Genomic DNA, 23,557 nt, shown 5'->3' with positions numbered 1-23,557 from the left:
AGGGAGAGTCGCATTCCAGCGACGTGCGCAGTTAACTCGATTGGGTTGTAACTAGGTACCAAGTTGCAACGATCCAAAGTGAGTCTTGGCCTCCGACAATAACGAATGTCCAGTATTTGGACAATAACTCGCGGCTTCTTTTCAATGGCCTCGGAGGACACCGTCGGGTTTTAGTGGGTAGGCCCCGCCCTCCCGGCGGGGAGAGTCCCACATAACCCACTGACTGACTGTCCCCATCAGCCGGTGAGTATGGGCAATGCATTTCCCGACGCAAAAGAAATGGCCTCCGACAATAAGAGTCAGTCCTATGCCTATCATCTGTATAGGACTGTGGGGTTGTAAAAATTCGGGAACATTAGGTCTGTAAGGAATTTCACCCTACGGAAAAGATATAGCAAATAGAAATGGGTATGTTGATCTCTTCTGAGATTATCTATGATCGGATATCAACAAACACGTACCTGAGGTCCGATCATTCTCATACTCATAGGAATAAATGTTTCTTAAAATTATTAGTATTAAAAGCCATTATTGCTTGGAGAATGAAAAAAGCCGAATAAAGCTCACGTAAGTCTCTAAGCGTATGGTATAACCTAAACAGTTTGTAAGTACCTCTGTAAATCTTCTACCATCAGTCACTGCAACATAGCTCCCACTTTGTTTCCCCCGTGCCCACTCTGGCTTATTGCTGGCAATACGTATAATATTAAAGCCTGAAAATTGCCTTGATCCCGAGATATACATCGGGAAATTATAATAAAGCATCTCTAATACCCCCTTATATTACGCTCGCCTTGACTTTCCAAATCGAGACGAAGAAAATTTTCCACGCATGTACATATTTCACCCTTGTGGTGAACAGTTTATGTATTATATTTCTTTGAACGCGCGAAACCTTAAGAAAGGTACACGAGAGCCAGCTTAAGAATTGTTATTATTGTAATAAGGTCTTATTAAGAAGTTTCAGTCTCGGGTTAGAGCTTATTCATTGATTATGTTCTTAGAATATACCTACTTAGATTAATCTGTAACCTTTTATAAATTCCATATTCAAACTCCATCCTGTTATATTCCCATCCCATCTTATTGGGTAGATTGATCACTCCAACTCATTTAAAGCAAATACAATACTTAGTAAATGAAACTAATCCCACTTTTCCCACTACTGTAACTCCTGTACAGCCAGAATCTACAGTTTGGCCTCCAGACCCAACCAGTGAGTAGTCCCGGGGGATAGATTACTGTCTTGGAACACGCAACGAATTTAATCAGAAGAATAAAGAACTTCGAAATACGGGTAAAATGCCGACTTTATTCTTCAAAGCGGAGATATAATAACTAAAAGACATTTAATCTTTGAAGACTGTCTCTTTTATAAGCTATCTCTATGCTTTTCATGTAACCCATTAGAGTGGTTTCAGTGTGAAAAATTCAAAAGACAGACGAGCATTTGCTAGTTTCCCAAAAAAAAAAACAATCAAAAATAATGGACACGTATATCTTTATTTGTCAATCAAACAAGTAATTACGAAGGTATGATGCGTCGAAGTACCGCGTGACGTCACAAAGTGCAACACTTTTAAGCACGCCTTGACGTCACGGGCCTCTTTAACTTTGGCGCGCTTTATCTCTTCCAATTTTAATTACTTTGAAAAAGTGAAAAATACGTGTCTAGTATTTTTTTATGAGTTAACAAACTCTTCCTTTTTTACCCAGTAAACATCCCTATGAACTTATGCCTTGAACCAGTCATGCTCCACCGCGCACCGTTTATCCATTATTCACTGCGTCGACGTGCGACTAAACACGTTACTGGGCACGTCACTAGCTGCTAGTCCGCACGTCTGAGTCGAAAGCCGCAGACTAGCACCAAGTACTGTTATAGACCGGGCGTTTATTCCTTTTTAGTATTACTTTACCAAATCTAGCGTGGGTGGGTTTGTTAGTGTTATTTATTAATATAAATTAATTGACGAGTGTAAGAAAGCGTCCAAAAACTGTTGTTACTTCTTTTACTTTTTCCACGGTAGGTTTTTCATGTTAACAATGATTATATTATTTAATTGACAATATTATTTTTAGCTTGTAAAAAGTTGTAGATCATCTTGTGTGATTGTCAGTTTTAGTAGAAGTTATAATATGCACAAAAAATACGTTGAAATCATAGCTGGGCACCGTTAATCAAATAGTTAACTTCGTTAATCGTTAAACCGTTAATGAAAAAATTAACTTCGTTAAACGTTAAAACGTTACATTTCGCAAGATTTAACGCAAGTTAACGTTAATCGTTAATCCGTTAACACATGATAATAAAACGCAAAAAAATAATTGTATGCAAGGTTCAAATAATTTCGACAGCTTGTATCGCGCATGGAATTTATTCCTCTTTTATGTTTGCGCTACAAGCTTTCGAAATTATTTGAACCTTGCATAAGCACATTTTTTTTTTTCGTTTTAGTACAACTGAATTTCAGAATAAAAGCTTGTTTTTAAAAATGTTTTTTAATTACTATAATTTTATTTTACACTTTTTAGTTGTATCTCAATCTGGACCCTGGTCATCATTTAGCACCAAAGTGCTCGGGAAGACAAATCCAACGAACCCAAACTCGATGAGTTTTCGCCGTTTCGTTTAGGAGTTCCTATGGCCACCTCCCGAATCCATCATCAGGACCCTGGACATCATCTAACACTAAAGTGCTCAAAAAGACAAATCCAACGAACCCAAATTCGATGCGATGCCGCCGTTTCATTTAGGAGTTCCTATGGCCACCTCATGACTCCATCATCAGACCAGCTCAATGATACCATAACATTGCATTGTCATCGTAGGTTCTTACATAAGTGTACCAAACAGCTCAATCGGTTGAGGAAAACTGGTTTTAAATTCAGTTGCAAGAGTTGTCCCACACATACTAACAAGTGTCGTTAGTGATCTGGTTACAAAAACTATTGTTTTGGGTTCTGGAAGTTCTGGAAGCCCGAACGTACTTGTCAGAACGCGTTTTTCTAGCGTTTTTCAGCGTGCCTGCTGTATCTTTTTGGTAAATAGTAGGTACTGGATTAACGATTAACGGACTTAAAGATAATTTAACGGAAGTTAACGAGTCCGTTAACATTTTTTAAAGTTAACTTAAAAGTTAATCCGTTAATAGAAATGTTAACTTCGTTAATTAACGATTAACGGATTAACGAGTTAATGCCCAGCTATGGTTGAAATCTACTATACCACTTTGTAATTTTGTCCCATTCTTATTTTTTGATACGACCCGAATATTTTTCTCCATTTCTCAGCCAAATCCAACGAAGTAAAAATTTGTGTACCACCGCCCGGTCTACACACTTCTAGAAAACGCCGCGTTCGAAATGTTTCTGAGTGAATTTACGTTGCAACTCTAGCTGTCGTATTTATGCCCTAAAAGGGGTGTAAACGACGTTTTCTCTTGCGCAAAACACACCATTTAAGTGCCCATCTTGAGCTCAGTTGGTACTTTTAGAATGTTTTTGGGGTTTTATTGCGGGCTTAAAATTTAGTTTGGTAAGTTAAACGCTTACCTGCTTCGAATTTCGGTATTCCTGGAGTAGTTTCGAGAGAACACTTCTTAAGTTATTTGGTTTATTTTAGTTATCAAAATATCTTTCTAAATTAACGCTCTACATCGGCGGTAAATAGATCTTAGGATCCGGGCACGTAGCCTAGAGCCTCGCTTAGTGATTGAAATTATTACGAGTTAAATGACACGATGTCATAAACAGTCCAAGTGGGATTTCTAGTGGGATTTGAACTGGATAGAAACCGGTTACTTAAAATATTTCATAGTATAAAAATGCCTTGGACTTTCGTTTCATTTGTCAATAAGGTGTCTCATCACAGTTCAGTATTTGTCACGAAGTGATCAAATACCACCAATATGGTTGACATTTATAACAGGGTTCGAAAATATCCGATATTTATGATATTTATCAGATATATATCGGATATATATCGAATATATATCATAAGGATATTTTCGAACCCTGATTTATAATGAAGAAGATGAGAAGTAAATTATTTTCAAAATAGGCTGCACCAAAAAAAAATGTGCACCAATGTCAAGACGTGACATTAAATAAAAGAGGTAATCTGTATCTAGAAGGGGCCAAAGTGATTTCAGACCTGTTCAATCTTGTCGGTTTCGTTGGAGAATTAAAATAAATCATTATGTTGCATTTTTTACTATAAAATTATCACTTCACGGGATTTATTGCAACAATATCTATTTTAACGGTAAATAATATTTACCCTCCCGACGTTTCGGCTCGGTTGCACGAGTCATGGTCGCGGGCAGACTGAAGAGATGCGGCGTCGTCTGCTCCGGCGCGATGAGTTTTCTTCACCCACCCGCATTTGCACAATATTTTCGTCAGTTCGAGCCGAAACGTCGGGAGGGTAAATATTATTTACCGTTAAAATAGATATTGTTGCAATAAATCCCGTGAAGTGATAATTTTAAAATAAATCAAATTAAATATTCAGTAGAGTGGCCACGTGACTGGCATTTCTAAAATAGCTGGCCCAAATCTATGCTCCCATGGGTAAGTCGGCTTTATTTATAAACGTGTACAGGTTATTATGGTAAGCACTGTGAGGTATTAATAAGTAGCGGTAATATGAGCGATGTTGCAGCAAAAAAAAAATACTAAGAACTGTGTTCTTTGGTTTAAAATTTCAAAAGATAAAATAAAAATTATTTGATTAGCTGTGAACCGTGAGAGTAAATCTTCTATACTTATAATAAATCTGTAGAGAGGTCAATTCTGTACATGAAATATATTTTCAAAATAACTATCAGGGGGTGATTAGTGATCGATACTGATGCCAAAAATGCAATCAGTAAAATTTTTGTCTGTCTGTCTGTCTGTCTGTCTGTCTGTCTGTCTGTATGTTCCTTATAGAAACAAAAACTACTCGACGGATTTTAACGAAACTTGGTACAATTATTCTTCATACTCCTGGGCAGGTTATAGGATACTTAGGAATTCCCACGGGAACGGGCATTAGCGGGAAAATCCTTTTGTATGAAAAATCTAAACCGCTTAAGTTAGACGCTTGAAATTTGGCAAGCAGGTACCTTAGTAAACTTAAAGCTTAGTTATAACAGGATATTGCAAAACTCCTACGGGAACGGGAATTAGCGAGAAAAAATATTTGTATGAAAAAATCTAAGCCACGTAAGATAGACGCTTAAAATTTGGCATGCAGGTACCTTAGTAAACTTAACGCTTAGTTACAATAGGATATTGCAAAATTCCCACGGGAACTGGAGATAGCGGGAAATTCCTTTTGTATGACTGACTCACTGACATACCCACGCACAGCCTAAACGGCTAAACGTAGGCACTTGAACTTTATAAGGGACGTAGCTTAGGTACCGTAGAGGTGCACTAAGAAAGGAATTCCCGAAATTCCCACAGGAACAGGAATTACCGGGAAAATCCTGTTGTATGAAAAATCTAAACCGCTTAAGTTAGACGCTTGAAATTTGGCATGCAGGTCCCTTAGTAAACTTAAAGCTTAGTTACAACAGGATATTGCGAAATTCCAACGGGAACGGGAGTTAGCTGGAAAAAACATTTGTATGAAAAAATCTAAACCGCGTAAGATAGATGAAGGGGGTAAAACGGGATCCACGCGAACGAAGTCGCGGGCGGCCGCTAGTGTTAAATAAGTATGTTTACAATGGATAACTGCATTTGGGAGAAAATAAAATTTTAAGTGTTAGGTGTATTCCTGTCTAATTGCTTAAAAAGGTAGGGAAGAGAGGCTAGAGAAAAATAATTAATTTAATTTGGCGGAAACAGAACTTAAAGCCTGGTTCTTTGTGTAATCTTATTTTTCACTTCACCGATGAAAACCAAACTTTAATTGATTCTACTAATATTTTTCCAGCTATGCATTTTCAAGTTAAAAATAATATTTTACAAATATTCTGAAGTTGTTTTCAAGTCATTTTTAACAAAACAGGAATGGTGAAAAGAGTCTTTGTCAACTTTTGCGCCCCAGCCGTGCTCTGTCAGAGCGATGCGGATGCTTTTTGTCTCAGCTTTCTGCTCGTAAATAAAATAAACCAGCAAATACATTTTTGAATCAAATAAAAATAAGTCGATAAAAATGCTTCTCTCCGATAAAACTTTGCGATGTTCTTTACAAAGTTTAATAGACGTTAACAGAAAATAAATAAAGTAGGCATAAGTTTTAGGAAAAACCACTTACGCGCCATACACGAAACATTTTAAAACAGGGTTAACGTGAGTCTCTAGCAAGTGCTAAAGGCATATTAAAGACTGTAGAATCTTAAGACCCTACTAATGAGTTATCCTTATAATAAAGTTAAAACACTAATGAGTAGACCTTGCAGATTACATAGTATTATTTACCAAGAAGTTGTCATAATATAAGTAGGTGGTTATTGCCTTTCACCTAAATTCAAACAGAAGAAAACCCATTGTATGATTGTACGTCAATTAGGAAATAAATAAAAAAACAAAATAGAATCTATTGAAGGTCTACGCTTAAATAAAACAAAAGAAAATCATCTCACTGCAATGTAACGCCCCATATTAGAACAAAAACAGCACAGACTTGCACGTATGGAAAACCACTGATGTAGTGGCAATAAGTTTCAATTCAACTAATCCCGAACAGTTACAAAACCTAACTAATAACTGCGCCATCATTTGCCGTCTATGAAACTAGACTCGCATTAGAAATGGCTGACAACTTTCGAGCTTGCGCCGCGTATTAGTTACAGCTTAATTAACATTAGAAAGCCTACCATTTTCCAACAAACTGTTTGTGTTAGGGATGCGATTCAATTAGTCAACATCGATAGAGTGTCAATAGTTTGATAAAATTATCCATTTTGTTCATTTTGCGGTTTGGTGCAATGGAAAGTTCCAATTTCTTCTATACGTAATTGATTTATTTTGGATATTTAGCAAGTGTATGAGATAGTGACAGAATCAATAATTTACTTTATTCGTTTTTTAGTCATTAAGATATGGATTCAGGATATGTTTGGATAGGTTTTTGTGTTAAATGCTCTATAATAGATTGCCGCTGTATTAAAATATCGATTGTCTGATTAATTATGTACAGCCGCTGATTGAGTTGGATAAAAAATTTAGTGTGTCAATTTTTTTGGCAAAATACACAAAGTAGTTACGTACGTAACCTATTATGTACAGAGCAAGTACTGGTTTATCGATGTTTAATAAATCATCAATTATCGATGTCAAGACTATCGACAATCCAACGTCTCTAGTTCGAGTGGTGTAATTTTACACATTATTATGAAGTGCGTTGGTGCTCCGAAGTTGGAGCGATTCGGCGAATGGGTACATTGTGTATAGTATGAATAATATATTCGGCGGTTTGTGAGCCTTGAAGTTTTTGGTGTTCGTTATTATCTCGACTTTGAACGCGACTTCGTCTAGGTACGTTAATCTTTTTACGGCATCTGGAGATTTGGGAGTAACCATAATTATTATTTGTAGGTACTTATTCTGGTGAAGGCCTCGTAACGGTAAGCGCCACACACCACCACAAGGTGGATCGACGACCTATTAAAGGAAGGCGCTGGATGCGGGCCGCTATAATCGGGTCATTAAGGAAATCATTGGGGGAGGCCTATGTTCAACAGTGGACGTCCTGAAAAATGACTGAAATGATGATGGTGATGAGATTCATAAGAAATAAGATTCCACATATTTGAGCAATGGAGGTTCTGGACAAAGGCCTACCCCAATGATTTCCACAACGACCGGTCCTGCGTGCCCGCATCCATGATTATGATAGTCAGTAATACTGCAAAGATTTTCTCATTTACGAAAATAATCTACTTACCTTAAAACACCATGATCATTATGAGATTGGTTTCTATTCCGCAAGTTAGTTTATTATTATGTATTTACCTGTAATAAAAGAAAACAAATTTAAGTAGGTAGATTTACAACATCATTCTAAGAATTTAATAGTATAATAAAATACAATCCTATGAAATGGAATACAATACCTATTCACAGAAACAAAGGTAAGTGTGTAGAAAATATGTATTTATAAATAAAACCTCCTCATATCTATGCTAATTAAACTTCAAACAACAATAATTAATATTTCAGTGAGTTGGAAGTATTTTACAATGAAACCAGCGCAAACAATAATACGGGCTTTACTCTAGTAAATTAGATACTCAAGTAAGGATTAGTTGCAAATGCTAATTTGATGCTCTACACGCACAGTTATTATGAAACCGCAATGGCTAAGATTAGCTTTACCATAGTAGATATTTAATGTTTAGATATCTTCTTAAATTGGGTAAATTGTTACAATATTACAATTCCAGTAAAGAATCATCTTAAGACCGCCTGTGATCTGAAAGTAATTTGTAAAAAATTGGACCTTCAAACCCCCCTATCCCCGCCGGCTCAAGAGCTAAGGGCGGGGACTTTTAATACGTTCACCTCCTAAATAGTCTAAATGAAGTCACAAAGTCAGAAATTGTGTTCCATTTTCCTCTATGATACTTTATTGACTGGACTATAGTAGTTACTAGCTTTCCACCCGCGGCTTCACCCGCGTGGAATTTTGTCTGTCACAGAAAAACTTTATCGCGCGTGTCCCTGTTTCAAAAACCGGGAACTATCTTATGTCCTTTCCTGGGACTCAAACTATCTCTATGCCAAATTTCATCAAACTCGGTTTTGTGGTTTAGGCGTGAAAGCAAGACAGATAGTATTAGTATAGACTAGTATAGATTAACGCTAAAGAACTGTAATTGTACTCAGTGCCGGATTAGCCACGTAGCAAGAGTAGCAAATGCTACGGGCCCCGCGAATTTGGGGGCCCCGCGCTCCAACGCCTGTCTGACCGAAATAAAAAAAAGATTAATTTAGATAGGAGCGTAAAATATCTTGCATGCCTTAAACGCGAAGCGCTTAGGCTATGCTTTACTTTCACTTGAAAATCTAAAACTCTATTTCATCACGTTAAATCATAAAAATAAGTAGGTAGGTATTTTACGAACTTTTTACCGTGAATGTTCTAATGTTTAATTATAATCGATAAAACTCATTTATTTCTGTGAATAGGCTTAAAAAAAGCACTTTTACACGTCCCAGTATTAACCCTACCACTGCTTCAGGACAATAAATGGGCCAGTGCTGAGAAGAAGCAGCGCAAGAAACTCAGTCACTATTGTCTGCCTCTTTTTCAAAGGTTTACAGGCTTTAAAATGTACAAAGTTAACTATAAATATTTATGCGAGCTAGGCAGTAACGCATCCCAAACATTTTTATCTTTTAAATAATCATCGACTTTATAGTAGCCCTTTTTCATTAAAGTACCTACTTTTAATATGTGCTTTGAATTTATGAATGGTCAATGGGTAGTTCTACAACAGTTTGTGGTAATTTATCAAAGAATTTAATACATTTTCCCATAAATGAATTACCAATCTTATGCAGTCTGAATAGGCCAGTAGAATTAAACACAAAAATGAATTAAATCGGAAATAATTCCTACAAAAGATTTTATTGCTTTAATGGCTTCATTGGTTGCCCATAAAGACTCTTCTAGGTTTTCGACTTCGACGGAGTTGTGCGGGCTCCAGAAAGGGGCGTTTTTTCGGTTTTCATTAATATGAACTTGTTGTTGTTGATTTTTGGCGTCGAACCTTGGACCAGGCATACGGCTAAGTAATACAGTCGTACAGGAGGGTACAAGGAAGAGGGGCAGCCATAGTAGATAACACAGAGTCGTTCAGGAGAGTGCAAGGAAGAGGTGCAGCAACCGCAGTTAAGGATCGGCTGGGACGAACAAGGATAAGCGAATCCAACTCGCGAGCCTTGACAGGGATAAGCTGGTTAAGGCGGCCCTTTACAAGGCTTGGGAGCCTGCGGGTGACGAGCTATTGGACATAGAGAGGGTTATTAATTATACGTACATTTTCTACTTTGTCGAAGATAAGCACGAGAACGGTTTGTCCAAAACATATGAATTTGGTCTTATTCAATGCAGAATTAAGTGCCCTTTAACCGTCCTGAAGACCACTTTTCGATACGGTAAGTCCTTTACGCGGTATAACCGGAAAACCGAAAAACGCCCCTTTCGGAGGCCCCCACCACTTAAGCACAACTCCGTCGAAGTCGAAAACCTAGTAGAGTCTTAATGGGCAACCAATGAAGCCATTAAAGCAATAAAATCTTTTGTAGGAATTATTTCCGATTCAAAATCTAATTCTACTGGCCTAGAAATTTGGAACGGCAAGTTTATTTTTGTTTCTTGTATTAAAGTTATGCAAATCGCTCTTTTTCGTGAATTGCTCTATATTTTTGCGAACATAATATAAAAGGTTTTCATAAATGAACTGTGAAACTACTGTCAGTATGTTAATTGATTTGGAGAACAGCCTAGGTGGCGAATTAGTGCAGTTTTCAGAGCTTCTGAAAACAGATTTCTTGACTTACTTGATCTTAAAACAGATGTGGCTACTCTTATTGACAGCAAGAAACAGGAGCCTCTGGAGCAGCAATTTTATAAACTTTAAATAAATAATTCTTTAGAATCGTGTTTTCCAAACTTAGAAATTGCCTTGCGCATTTACATGTCTCTCATGATCACTAACTGCAGTGGCAAACGTTCTTTTTCAACATTAAAACGTATTAAAAATTAATTAAGGAACACGATGGGACAAGAACGTCTTAATCATCTTATTTTGTTGAATATACTCGTAGAGCATGATTTCCTTAAAGAAGTTGATATTGAAAGTGTTATCTCTAAATTTGCCCACATTAAATCAAGTAAAGTTCATTTGTAGATAACAGTTTTGTTTCATTTAATACCCTAAACTTGAGAACCTAAAGCAAACCAAGGGCCCCTTGATAGAAATTTGCTACAGGCCCCGCGCTGGCTTAATCCGGCACTGATTGTACTGAGCTAAGCACTTACTAAAATTAAAGCAAGCATTCGTATCTCCCGTAAAGTACGCCATATTACCTGCAATTGTGGGAGAAACGGAGTGTACCTCCTCTGGCTACCTCTGAGTATCTGGGAAGCTTGCAACCTCTCCAATTTTCCGTAAAGTACAGCCAAGCTAACGCAAAATTTTGTGATACTCAGATATTTTATTTTTTACAAGAATTTGCAGCTATCACACCATTCCTGAACTAGTTCTAAACTGGGTTCATTTTGTAATATAGCGATTATCTGAGGTAGAGTAGATAAATATTCTTAATAGTCCTTGTAATAAAACATAATGTTATAGGCTAGTTTCCCAAAAAAACCTTTTAGTCCGTTTATTATTTTATCAAAATAACCCTCCTTCTGGCGCAGTCGGGTAAAAACTGGAAGACAACATTACTCGCGTTATTCGCCAAATAACGATCGAAATGTTCGGACGCATCAAAAATTGGAACCGCAGAATGTTGGTCTATGTTAACCGGAGTTATGGCCAACATTTTAATAAACTAATCATTAAAAAACAAATATCAATGTGAAACCTAATTTTGTAATAGTAATAAAAATTACTCAATAAATTGGTTTTTATTAATTTTTTTTTAGATTTGAAAAAAGTACCTCCAAATGAATCAACCTTTAAATTATGGTTCTATATTACAAATTATGAAAATTTTGAATCTAATTTAAATCACTTGGGCTTAATCAACAAAACTGTCCGAAAACCCAAATTATTTTAATATCAAATCTACACTCGCAAATAAACGTCTTTGTCGTAAATAACATTAAATAAATTGCTTCTATTTTGGGCGTGTATCTAATATCAAAGATACTCTGTACTAAGCAGAAATTAATTTATGTCCATGTGATTGATGGATGAGACACAAACTTTAGTGCCACGGGCACGGTAATTATAATAACTTTACTTTAAATACAAATTTATCTTATTTACCTATTCCACATACTATTCTACTATATTTACCTAACAACTTTATTAAACAATAACAAACTAAATTTGTACAGGTAATTTACAAACTTAAAAACTATACTATATACAAAAAAAAATACAATATTTACAAAAAAGGAAAATAAAAGTTAAATTAAAAAAGTATCCCTATCCCCAGATCTGTCGGTGAGGTTAGCGGTGCCCAAAAGGCTGGCAGCGTTTCCGCGTTGGATCGCTAGGCTTAAACGCTGGCCAAGGTAGAACCCGGCCTTCTGGTCACCGGTGACCTCGATGATGCGGGAGGAAAGCTCAGTAAAAAGCTTTTTGGCCTCCGGGCCCCAAGGTCCCAGCGTTTCCACGCCGAAAGGCACAAAACGGTAGCAGCTGTCTAAAGCGGAATATTTGCTTTTTTTTCAAAGATTCCGTTGAAGCAGCCGCAGCGCCTGCAGCCCTCGACGTGGAAGGCACATGGGAGGGGGCAAGAGTGTCGCAGCAAGTCGCATCCCAGACCAATGCCCGACCCTTAGACCTAACCTAACTATATCTAGATAATTACTTATTAATTCTCGATTACTCTAGTTTAAAATGAAGTAATTTTTTATCATAAAGATTTGACCATGCTCTAATAAGTAGGTAAATTATCCATAAACTTACTAAAAGAGCTTTTAGCATTATTAAAAACTTTTGCACACTATTTATTCTGTTTTAGAAGGAATGATTTAATAAAAACATAATCCTCCTTCTGGCGCAGTTGGGTAAATACTCAGCATTTATAGCTAGCTGACCCGGCGACATTCGTACCGCCTTTGTTCATCAGAAATATCAGTCCAGTGTTTTTGAGGCCTATTCAATACAAACAATCAAAAAATTTTCTCTTTATAATATTTGTGCAGTATGAAGATTATAGGTATTACCGACTCCGTCTCTAAAATATAGCGTCCTTCTGATTTAGCTGCATTCCGTTTAATGGGGGCATATCGTTTCATCCACGAAGACGCGCCCCACCATTCTTCCGCTAATGTTTGAGTGTTATCGGTACACGCTAATTATCGATGAGTGCACACGCACACTACAATAATGACGCTCGGATTGCTCGGATCAAACTCCCTGCACCCCGCGCTTCCCTCGACCAAAAATTGGTCTTCGTGGATGAAACGATCTTTAAACGTTACTCTGAACGAGTTCACCTTTGAGTATGTTTTATAATGATTTTACGTAGTAGACTAACAAACCAGTTCTCATACATAAATAAACAGCTCTAAAACATGTCGAGTTCACACGTTTCAAAGAGATTAGTTCCTTATCAATAAAACATTCTTATCTATCTTGCACCAGGGTGAGAGTTACGACGACCCGGGTCCTACGTGCTGAGAACTAGCGAAATCTAAGGTCTGTAAGTGGCAAAATGTACTTTGGGTTCTGTAGATTTTTTATGGAAAAAGAGGACTTCAGTCTTATCACTTAAAGATGATATTCCGTTTAAGAGCATTGGTGTTCGTAAAATTGGCTAGTATTCTGACAGAAGGTTCTTAAAACTCGATTCAAACTTTAAACTAAAGATTCAAATCGGCGATTGCTTGAGTTTAATCTCAAACTAAAAGATATTCTTGAATTTAAGTTAGGTACTTAGAAACAAATAAGATTACTGTAATAGAGTTAGTTCTTGATACTGAACAACAAAAATGGCTATTTACCCGACTGCGCCTGGAGGAGGGTTGTGTTTTTTGCAAAACAGAGTTTGATAGTACAAAAGGTATGATGCACATTTAAGCATAGGCGCAGACCACCGATTTTTAGTTGGCCGATAGTTGCGCCCGATTCCAATTTGTATGAAGAATCGGTCGATACCAAATTGGTGCATTGTGCGCACTTCCTTAGTGATTAACGGCCCGACTAAACTATCGGCCGACGAAAAATCGGTGGTCTGCGCCTAGGCTAAGTGATTGATAGGTACTATATCGCTAAATACTTAATCATAGGATAATAAGTAAGTACTCGTAGTTTATATACTCGTTGTATTATGGATTAATTAATTAATTCCAGTTACTATCAAATTGTCTTTGTTTTACATTTGACATTCAGACCATTTAGAACGTTGTTTTTATTTTGACCTTGTATTTGAACCATACGTAATTTATTACAATTATTAATATGACTAACATTCTAGTGCTTTCTTGTAACCCAACTACGTAACTCTAAATGCTGGTTTCGGCGATTTCTTTCCCAAATTCCTTAGAGCCTATCTCACGTGGCGCAAGTATCAAAATTAAATAAGCCAATATACTTGAGTGGGATATGCAAATTCGGGCAGAAATAATATCAAATATTTACTATACTGCCAAGATCTCCTGTAGGTACGATGTTAAGAATTCACATTGGGCGGGTGTAAGTACAGTTGGGCATACATTTCCCACATTACCTGTGAATTTATCGAGTATTCGGGCTTAATGTCGAGAGCTTAAGGTAAATCACCTTCAGAGCTTTTTTCGTGTTTCCTTTACATAGCTAAGTGCGCTAAATGGTGACTTTGAGAGTACTTGGATTATTTAAATGACGGAGAAAAGTTTCTGAAAGACGTGGGAGATAATTTGAATCTTCTTCTTCTTCTTCTTTTCAGCCAAATGACGTCCACTGCTGGACAAATAATTGTATAATTTGAATAAAATTGTGATTTTTATCGCTAGGCGCGATTCTCATTCCTAAGCATTCCTAAAGTGGTCAACTCTAAATCAATTGAATGGTGCCTTTTTAAACTTATGCTATACCACACTGCTCTCAATAAAAATAAAACAATTTCTAACAAATCTAACCCTGATAATCGAAATCATTTCCAATTTTTACAACTCGAATTTAAGTGAAGTGAGATGCAGTCCAGGATGGTACATAATATTATCTGCTCTTTAAGTGCCTATTCGCTCTCGCCTTGAATAAAAAAAATCATAGTTAATCAAGTTGGAGGTAGACTCACGTTTTGTTATCTCATAAAAACTTTGCCAATTGAGAATATCAATTACTTAGCAATGTTCAATAGTTGAAAATAATACCCACTTTCTCAATAAAATATTCGAGCATTCACTAACAAGAGCACTTTCAATTCGCATTTCATTTGTTTTCCAAGTGGCTTGTGGGTAATTCTATATTTTTATATTGCTCAATGTGAGGTAGGTGTAAACCACGAATGATAGAAATAAATCAGTCTTGTTCTAGCCAGCTTGTTTCACTAACGCGCCCCGTCCCTGACACTTTAACATGGCGCAGTCGGAGGTCGTAAAATACGAAAAGAACTTATGTTAGCATTAACATAATGCAATAAGTGAGAATTGATGAAGTTCATATGTGTTATAACAACATTTATTATCAACAAAGAAGCCTCAAGCAATAATTATGGAGTCAATTCTGCAACCACCGCAACCGTTTATTTTTGAAAATGATATAACGAACGTTACTTCTGGAAATCTGAGTAAGGATTGGGAAAAGTGGAAAAATGCCTTCAAGATTTATTTCGAAGCCTGTGAATTACAGAAAAAGGATAATAAGGTACAAATAAACATCTTATTGCATATCATAGGCGAAAAGTGTCGTGAGGTATATGAGCAATTCAAAGGCGACATTAAAACTATAGAGGATTTATTGAAGGAATTCGATCGATTTTTCTTACCCAGAAAAAACATTACGATTGAACGTCATGCATTCTTTACCCGGAATCAGCGAGAATTGGAATCGGTGGAACAATATGTTTTCGAATTGAACAAAATAGCGGCAAAATGTGAATTTGAACAACTGAAGAGTGAATTAGTACGAGATAGAATGATATGTGGAATAAGGGATGGAGCTTTACGTGAAAGATTATTAAGAGAAACGGAATTAACATTGTCAAAAGCGGTTGACATTTGTACTTTGGCTGAAATATCAAGACTACAGGCGAACAGCATAAAGACAGACACCCAGATGCATCATGTCGACGAAATAGTATCTGATCAGCGGCAAGATGAGACCTGTGTACACTTTGTTAGACGCGGCGGACCGCGTAACTCGCCAGCAGCTACGCATCGAACTTCAAAATGGCGGCAACCTGCGCGACGTCGCGATAGCGGCTCCGGTTCCGCGCAAACGCAAGTGTCAACGCACAATCAACAAACAGTGAGGCGGAAAAATGTGTTTTCAAATAATTATGAACAATCCACATCCAAAGGCAATAAAAACATAATGTGTAGAAAGTGTGGAATAAATCACAACAAATTCAACTGCCCAGCTTTTGGGCAACGCTGTATTGCTTGCAATAAAATGAATCATTACGCAAGAATGTGCCAAGTTTACGAGGTCCAGGAGGAGTCCAGTGATCAGGTAATTTATACAATAAATAACAATTCTAGTAATAATGACTGGTCAGTTGTACTATTGATAAAAAATACACCAATCAACTTTAAATTAGACACTGGAGCCGATGTTAACATCTTACCAAAAACTTACTTAAAAGATCTCAACATTTTAGACAGGGAATTAGCTAGGACAACCCTGAAATTACAAGGATATGCTGGTAGCAAAATTGAAGTACTAGGCAAATGTTTTCTTAAAGTTATTTATAAACAAAATGTATACATACTGAGATTCATTGTTGTTAATACTCAATCCCCACCAATATTGGGAAGGAGTTCTTGCGAAGAAATGAACCTAATTCAGCGGGTCATGGCAGTTAAACATATTACAAACACCAGTGTCAACATTTTAGATAAATTTCCAGATTTGTTTTCAGGCATAGGTTGTTTACCAGGCACTTATAAAATAGAATTAAAAGAGGACGCACAACCTGTAGTGCACGCTCCTAGGAAATTACCAGTAGCTTTGAAAGAGCAAGTTAGGAATAAATTATTAGAAATGCAAAAGGACGGGATTATTCAAAAGGTTGAGGGTCCAACAGACTGGGTTAACAGTATGACAGTCGTAAAGAAACCCAATGGTGACCTCCGTATATGTTTAGATCCACGTGACCTAAACAAAGCAATTAAGAGAGAACATTTTAAGTTGCCTACTTTTGAGGAAATAGCAGCTAGCTTATCGGGTGCTAAGTACTTCAGCACATTGGACGCCAAACAAGGCTTTTGGCACGTTAAATTAGATGACAGCTCTACAGACCTATGTACGTTCAATACGATATTTGGTAGGTTTAAATTCTTGAGAATGCCCTACGGTATAAGTTCAGCTTCAGAAATCTTTCATAAGAGGCTATACGGACATTTTGATGACATAGAAGGAGTAATTCAATTTATTGATGATATTTTAATATACGCTAAAACTAAAGAAATTCACGATAAAATATTATATTCAGTCTTACAGAGGTGTAGAAAAATAAATATTAAATTAAACAAACAAAAATGTAAAATTGGATTAAATGAACTAACTTATCTTGGTCATAAAATCACAAAAAATGGCATCAAACCAGACGAGAAACATGTTTTAGCAATAAAAAACATGCCCAAGCCGAGTAATGTAAAAGATGTTGAACGATTTTTAGGCATTGAAACATATGTAAGTAACTTTATCCCAAACTTTTCTGAAAAAACTGCTCCTCTTAGGGAATTGTTAAAAAAAGATATAGCATGGCATTGGGATCACACACACGACTATTGCTTCAAATTAATCAAAGAACAGTTAACAAGTCCTCCAGTTTTAAAATATTACACATTACAGAAACCAGTTGTTATATCAGTGGACGCTAGTAAAAATGGGTTAGGTGCATGCTTAATGCAAGACAGCTTGCCTGTATGTTACGCCTCAAAGTCGCTTACTAAAACTGAACAAAACTATGCACAAATAGAGAAAGAGCTGTATGCGTGTGTATTTGCATGCGAAAGATTCTATATGTATATTTACGGCCGCCACGACGTAGTCATAGAAACAGATCACAAACCACTAGTAAACATTATAAACAAACCGTTAGCGAGCGCACCTCCGAGGCTACAAAGGATGCTAATGCGATTGCAACCCTATTCATTCACGCTAGTGTATAAACCAGGTAGGTACCTATACATAGCAGACGCGCTGTCTAGGGCAGTCGTACCCGGCAATTACAGCAACACGTCGCCGCGCGACCATCTCGATGCGCAGGCGCAAGTATCGACGGTCCCTACGTATAAAAACGTATCTGAAAACGGCCAATTTTACAGGAGAGCGGTTTGAAGGTTTAAACATGTGTAGCTCGCGTTCTATTTATCATACATTGATGAAATTTGGTATAATAGTTTTATATGAGGTATATTTTATAAAACATGAAAAATTATCAAAAAATAATCACAATAAGTGTATTATTTGTCATTTACTCACTTATACAACGGAAAGTTTCTAATTACAAATGACGTAAGTGGTACTTACTAACTTTTACGTCGGAGTAATATATTTGTTTAAATTATTAACTGCCACATAAGCAATTGTACACGGGAACAAAGTTCAGCTACTACTGACCGTAACTCTCACTCTAGGCCCATAGTCTTGCTCGACGAGGTATAACAGCGTCCCGCCTCGTTTCCCAGATAGTTGCATTTTGGAGGCACTCAATACCTTAAGATTCTTCCTTATCTAAGGGGTCTTTTGACTGAAGAATACTTGTAGAACCGGTAAATTTTCTTTGTCAATAGTACCGGTCAGGTTTGACAGCATGGCATCGAGTCCGAAGATCCACATGGCTCTTTTTTGAGTTCGATCTTGTGGAACATTGAATACAACTGGGTACTAAATGGAACCCTTTTCAAGGGCATGGATATTTCAAGGTATCATCTATCATGCAGATAGTTTCATCATTACAAGAATATCCTCATAAATAAAAAAAATAAAATAAATAACTATCACAGCGAGGCGGCTTGCCTGGGCGAAACAGACGGCATTATGTTCGCCCTAGGCCAGGGACCACATATATTTAAAGGCATCCCTGACGCCCACACCACTGTCAAAACTAAGGCCCAGATCAAATATCTAAGAGTTATCCTGTTAATCACCAGTGGCGCCAAGTAGTGAGCGCAAATACGGTGACCTTAACTGTATATAACCAGTGGCAGCTCGCACTTTTTCCAATTCGTCGCCATGCGTATGAAAGACAGCTTGCTTTTTCGTGGCTGCTTCCCTAATTTGGAGGTCCGAAAACTCTAATGTCGGAAGGCTATGGAGAAAGACCGGGAGCTCTATACTGGCACCCTCAAAAGCATAATTCTGTACAGGACTCCCATCTAAGGCATCACCCTCGTAGGGAAGGGTAACGCTGCCCATCTTCTAAGACTTTAACAGGCCCAGAAAGCTACATCGTCGGCTTTAACGCAGCGTGAAGAACGAGGTGAAAGCTCCGCATTAGGAGGACAGAGAATCCGTTTGACGTGAGACTCGCTAGACTGTGCTGTAGTCTAGTAGTTGATAAACTACCTCGCCGTAGCTAAGTTGGGTTACTGAACTTTATTCGCACTCGTGCAGAAGTTTAAGGTTGCTCGAGCGATCGCACCATGACTGGGCACGGATCCTTCGAGCCCTAACTGTATTGTGGTTTCTAGGAGCATACGGCACACCATATTCTTGCGGGATAGCATAGTCAAAGCTATGTGGACGGTAACAAAACCTGGGTGGTAATGAATCACCTCTATCTGAGAAGACAAGGTACCGAAAGAAGCTGCGGTACGATAGCGCGACTACAAAGCAAGTGCGGGTGCATTTGAATTCGCTCCAGGGAAGGTGACAGTATGATTGCGTCCTATCTTCCTTCCTTAGTAATGACCAGCGTAACGGGGTCGTGAGGCTGCACGGAAGGCATTGCATAGGCCACCACCACAGTCTGCTGACGGTGAGTGTGTGTACGGGAAAGCTGTATACTTCCAGCTGCTCTCGTCCCAACTGTCGCCGTGTAGGCGGGAGGTTTTGTCCGGAACCTCAAGGTTAGCACTTATAGCAAGTGACGGGGACATCAGGGTATTTTTAGTGGGTATACCTCATCCTTCTGACGGGTATGTATGCAATATCATGTAAGCATTATCATGTAATAGTAGCTTCTAACTACAGTTAATTGAAACTTTTGTTTGTAAGTGTTACCTACTTATATTTATTTCTGAATGCCATATTATGCTTGATAAATAAATAAAATAAATTTTACGATATTTTTACAAACTTGTATCTTGTAAAAAGTAGCATAGGAGAAGAACTTGGTTGCGTCAAGTCTAATAAATGACCCTAGATACTTCAGTCGTGTTGTATATCATATTTTATATTGTTTTGTCTTCACTTTTATCTCCACCAGATATTGCTAAAATACAATTTCTCAGCGTAAAACACCGTTACTGGCACTTGCTTATAGACAAAAAACAAACTTTTCCAAAGTAAAACATTTATAGTGGCAGTTACGGCTAGAAGATTCTTTAATTTTCCGACGTAAAAATAGGTAAGTGCCACTTACTTATAATAGTAACTTTAATTTTCCCTAGTGAAACAACGCAACTACCAGTTTCCTACAGTTAATTGATTAATTTGCCGTTGGTATAATGTTGAGTGAAATAGATTAGGTTAGAAACCATAATAATACCTATTTTCTTCATAAATTACGTATCAATTCACTCGATCTGCGCGAATGAAAGTGGCAGTTGCGGGGCTGGGCGCGCGGGGCTAAGCGTGAGGTCCAGCGTAAAATTTCGTAACTCCCACTAATGCAATTTTACTGCGGAAATCGTTCTAATTTTGTAGTTGCGGGATTTGTTTTTTGACGTTTTAAGGTTCAATTTAAATAAAAAGTGTATGTTTTTTTAACTGAGCCGCAACTGTTGGGTCCTCTGAAGGTTTTGCAAACAAAAACGGCAAATCACGGAACTGGTAGATACTGAATTGTACGTAGGGACCGTCGGTATGTGCAATATCGGCAGATAATCCGCTCACCGACTCGCACTTCATACAAATCCAAAAACACACGAAAGAAGATAGGGAACTACAAGAATTACTTAAAGTCATTAAACGTGGTTGGCCTACACATAAAAGTGAAGTAAGTGATATTGTAAAACCTTATTGGGATAGCAAACAAGATCTCACAATAAATTACGGCCTGGTGTGGAAAGGTAGCAGGATTGTTATACCCAAGTCTATGAGAAGTGCAATGATTAAAAGCATTCATGTGGGTCATTTAGGAATAGAAAAGTGCAACCTTAGAGCTAAAGAAATTATGTTTTGGCCGAACATGTCATCACAATTAAAAGATCATTTATCACGTTGTCAAGCTTGTTTAACTTATAAAAAACAAAACACAAAAGAACCACTTATATCGCATGAAGTACCTAACAGGGCGTGGTACAAAGTTGGAACGGATCTCTTTCACTTTGGCACGAAATGTTATTTAATAGTCATAGATTATTTCAGTAAATTTATAGAAATAGTAGAATTGCGTTCGACAACGTCAGTAGAAATTGTAAAACAGTTAAAACAAATATTTAGGCGTCAAGGAATACCGCAAATTGTCATGTCAGATAATGGTCCTGAATACTCATCAAAAACTTTTAGAGAATTTTCTATAAACTGGAATTTTAAACACATAACTTCCTCACCCAGATACCCTCAATCAAATGGGCAAGTAGAACGAGCGGTTCAAACTGTTAAAACAATGATGAGGAAGACGGCCTATGATAATTCAGATTTCAATTTAGCACTATTAGAGTACCTAAACACACCAATTAATAGCGACTTGCCCTCCCCCGCTGAATTGTTGTATAATAGGAAGTTACGCAGCATTATTCCTTGCACACCACGGCTTTTGTTACCTAAGGTACATAAAGATATATCAAATAAACTAAAAGAGCGTCAGGTATACCAAAAGAAATATTTTGACAGGGGTGCTAGAAACTTAAAACCTCTCAAAATAGCACAAAAAGTAAAAGCCAGAGTTAACAATCAGTGGATTTCTGGCACTGTGGAATGTGTTTTGGATAATAGGTCATATTTAATTAGACTAGAAACTAACAATGTAATTCGTAGAAATAGGAAACATATCATAATCGATTGCCAGGAGCGTGCACGTAATGAGTATAATCATAGCTATGATGATATAACTGTCAACTCCTCAGTTGCGTCCCAGCCGTGTCAGCGCAGGGAAGGCCAGCCCGCGCAGGCCCCAAGCCAAATAAACACAAACATAGGCTCCAGCGTTCAGTTAACATCTCTGTCACCGATATTCAGTGATAATAACAATAATCAATATATAACTCGTTTTGGCAGGATAGTGAGACCACCTGATCGCTTGGAATACTCTCATCCTGGAATTCCAATACCAAGGTAATGATGCAAGCATTTATGGTAGATATTCATTTAATCTCACTTGCAAAAATCTATTTATTATAACTGAAAAGTATTATTTTAGTGTTATTGAAATTTAATTATGTATAAATGCAATATTTTAAATAAAATATTACACTATTAAAAGTTAATTATGTAAATGTAATGTTTTGAATGGAATACTGAATTATTGAAATTAGTTATGTAAATGTAATATTTTAAAATGGAATATATTTAACAATGTACCTATTACAAAACATCACCAATATACACAATACAATCTGCTCAAGATGAAATGTTTCAATTTATCTTATGTATCGGAATATATTCAAAAATGTACCTATCATAAAACATCACCTATGTTCACAATACAATCTGCTTACAATGAAATGTTTCAATTTATCTTATGTATCACAAAACCAAGACCTCTCCTAACTTTAAATAACTTATTATTTAAAGTTGCCTTAAGAGGCAACACAAATTAATGTGAAACAATAATAATGTAATGATAGTTAATAAGTTTAATAAATGAAAATTCCCAAAATGTGATAAAATTAATATAATAAATAAAATCTAGAAACAATACTATAAGTTAACATTCAAATAAATACGAGTTAATTACCGTTAACTAATTATTTGTAATTAATTTTGTTGTAATAAAATTGCATGATCTTAATTTAATCATTATTGTTTAATAATATGTAGTGATAATTGCATGTTTAATATTATAATTTGATGAATAAGCCAATTCTGTAATGTATTATTTATTTATTCGATTTAAAATCAAGGTGTACAATATATTTGTGATATTGTTAATGTGTAACTAGTTTGAAAGCAATAACCAGAAAAATTTATTAATTATTAAGGTGTAATTTATTCGTTGTAAACTCAATCATAATATTAATGTGAATTAGCATCTGTGGCTATAATAATATAATCACAAGAATGCATTCTATGTATTTCATCCAAAGTCAATTAACTATAGTGCTCACACATTTCATATTGTTGCATTCCACAATAACAAATTTTTATATAGTTTTTGTTTGGAAGGATGTTGTGGGTAATTCTATATTTTTATATTGCTCAATGTGAGGTAGGTGTAAACCACGAATGATAGAAATAAATCAGTCTTGTTCTAGCCAGCTTGTTTCACTAACGCGCCCCGTCCCTGACACTTTAACATGGCTCATATAAAACTATTCATCACTCACTCTATTCAAGTCGTTGATCAGCACCTGGATGTAGTTTACTCAGACTTACTCTTACGACAGCGCCACCTGCGTCCCAAATTAAATTATTGACGACTGCCTAACTTATGGTTTACAGCCACTTCACTT

At 36.8% G+C, this 23,557-nt stretch overlaps 1 protein-coding gene and 2 long non-coding RNA genes across 3 annotated transcripts in view; 2 read left to right on the top strand and 1 right to left on the bottom strand.

Moving 5' to 3' along the window:
• Window positions 1-23,557, top strand: part of LOC135078024 (uncharacterized) — a 520,464-nt gene that overhangs the window by 250,666 nt on the left and 246,241 nt on the right. The window lies entirely within an intron of this gene.
• Window positions 1-23,557, bottom strand: part of LOC135078007 (connectin-like) — a 126,618-nt gene that overhangs the window by 77,230 nt on the left and 25,831 nt on the right. The window lies entirely within an intron of this gene.
• Window positions 15,072-23,358, top strand: LOC135077984 (uncharacterized). The gene is made up of 2 exons (XR_010258556.1): window positions 15,072-16,283; window positions 22,164-23,358. It is a non-coding gene; the product is annotated as an uncharacterized LOC135077984 (long non-coding RNA).

Source organism: Ostrinia nubilalis, chromosome 14, assembly GCF_963855985.1.
Source record: "Ostrinia nubilalis chromosome 14, ilOstNubi1.1, whole genome shotgun sequence".
Taxonomy (NCBI): Eukaryota; Metazoa; Arthropoda; class Insecta; order Lepidoptera; family Crambidae; genus Ostrinia; species Ostrinia nubilalis.
Note: the sequence above shows the minus strand (reverse complement) of the source record. Positions and strands in the feature narration are given on the sequence as shown.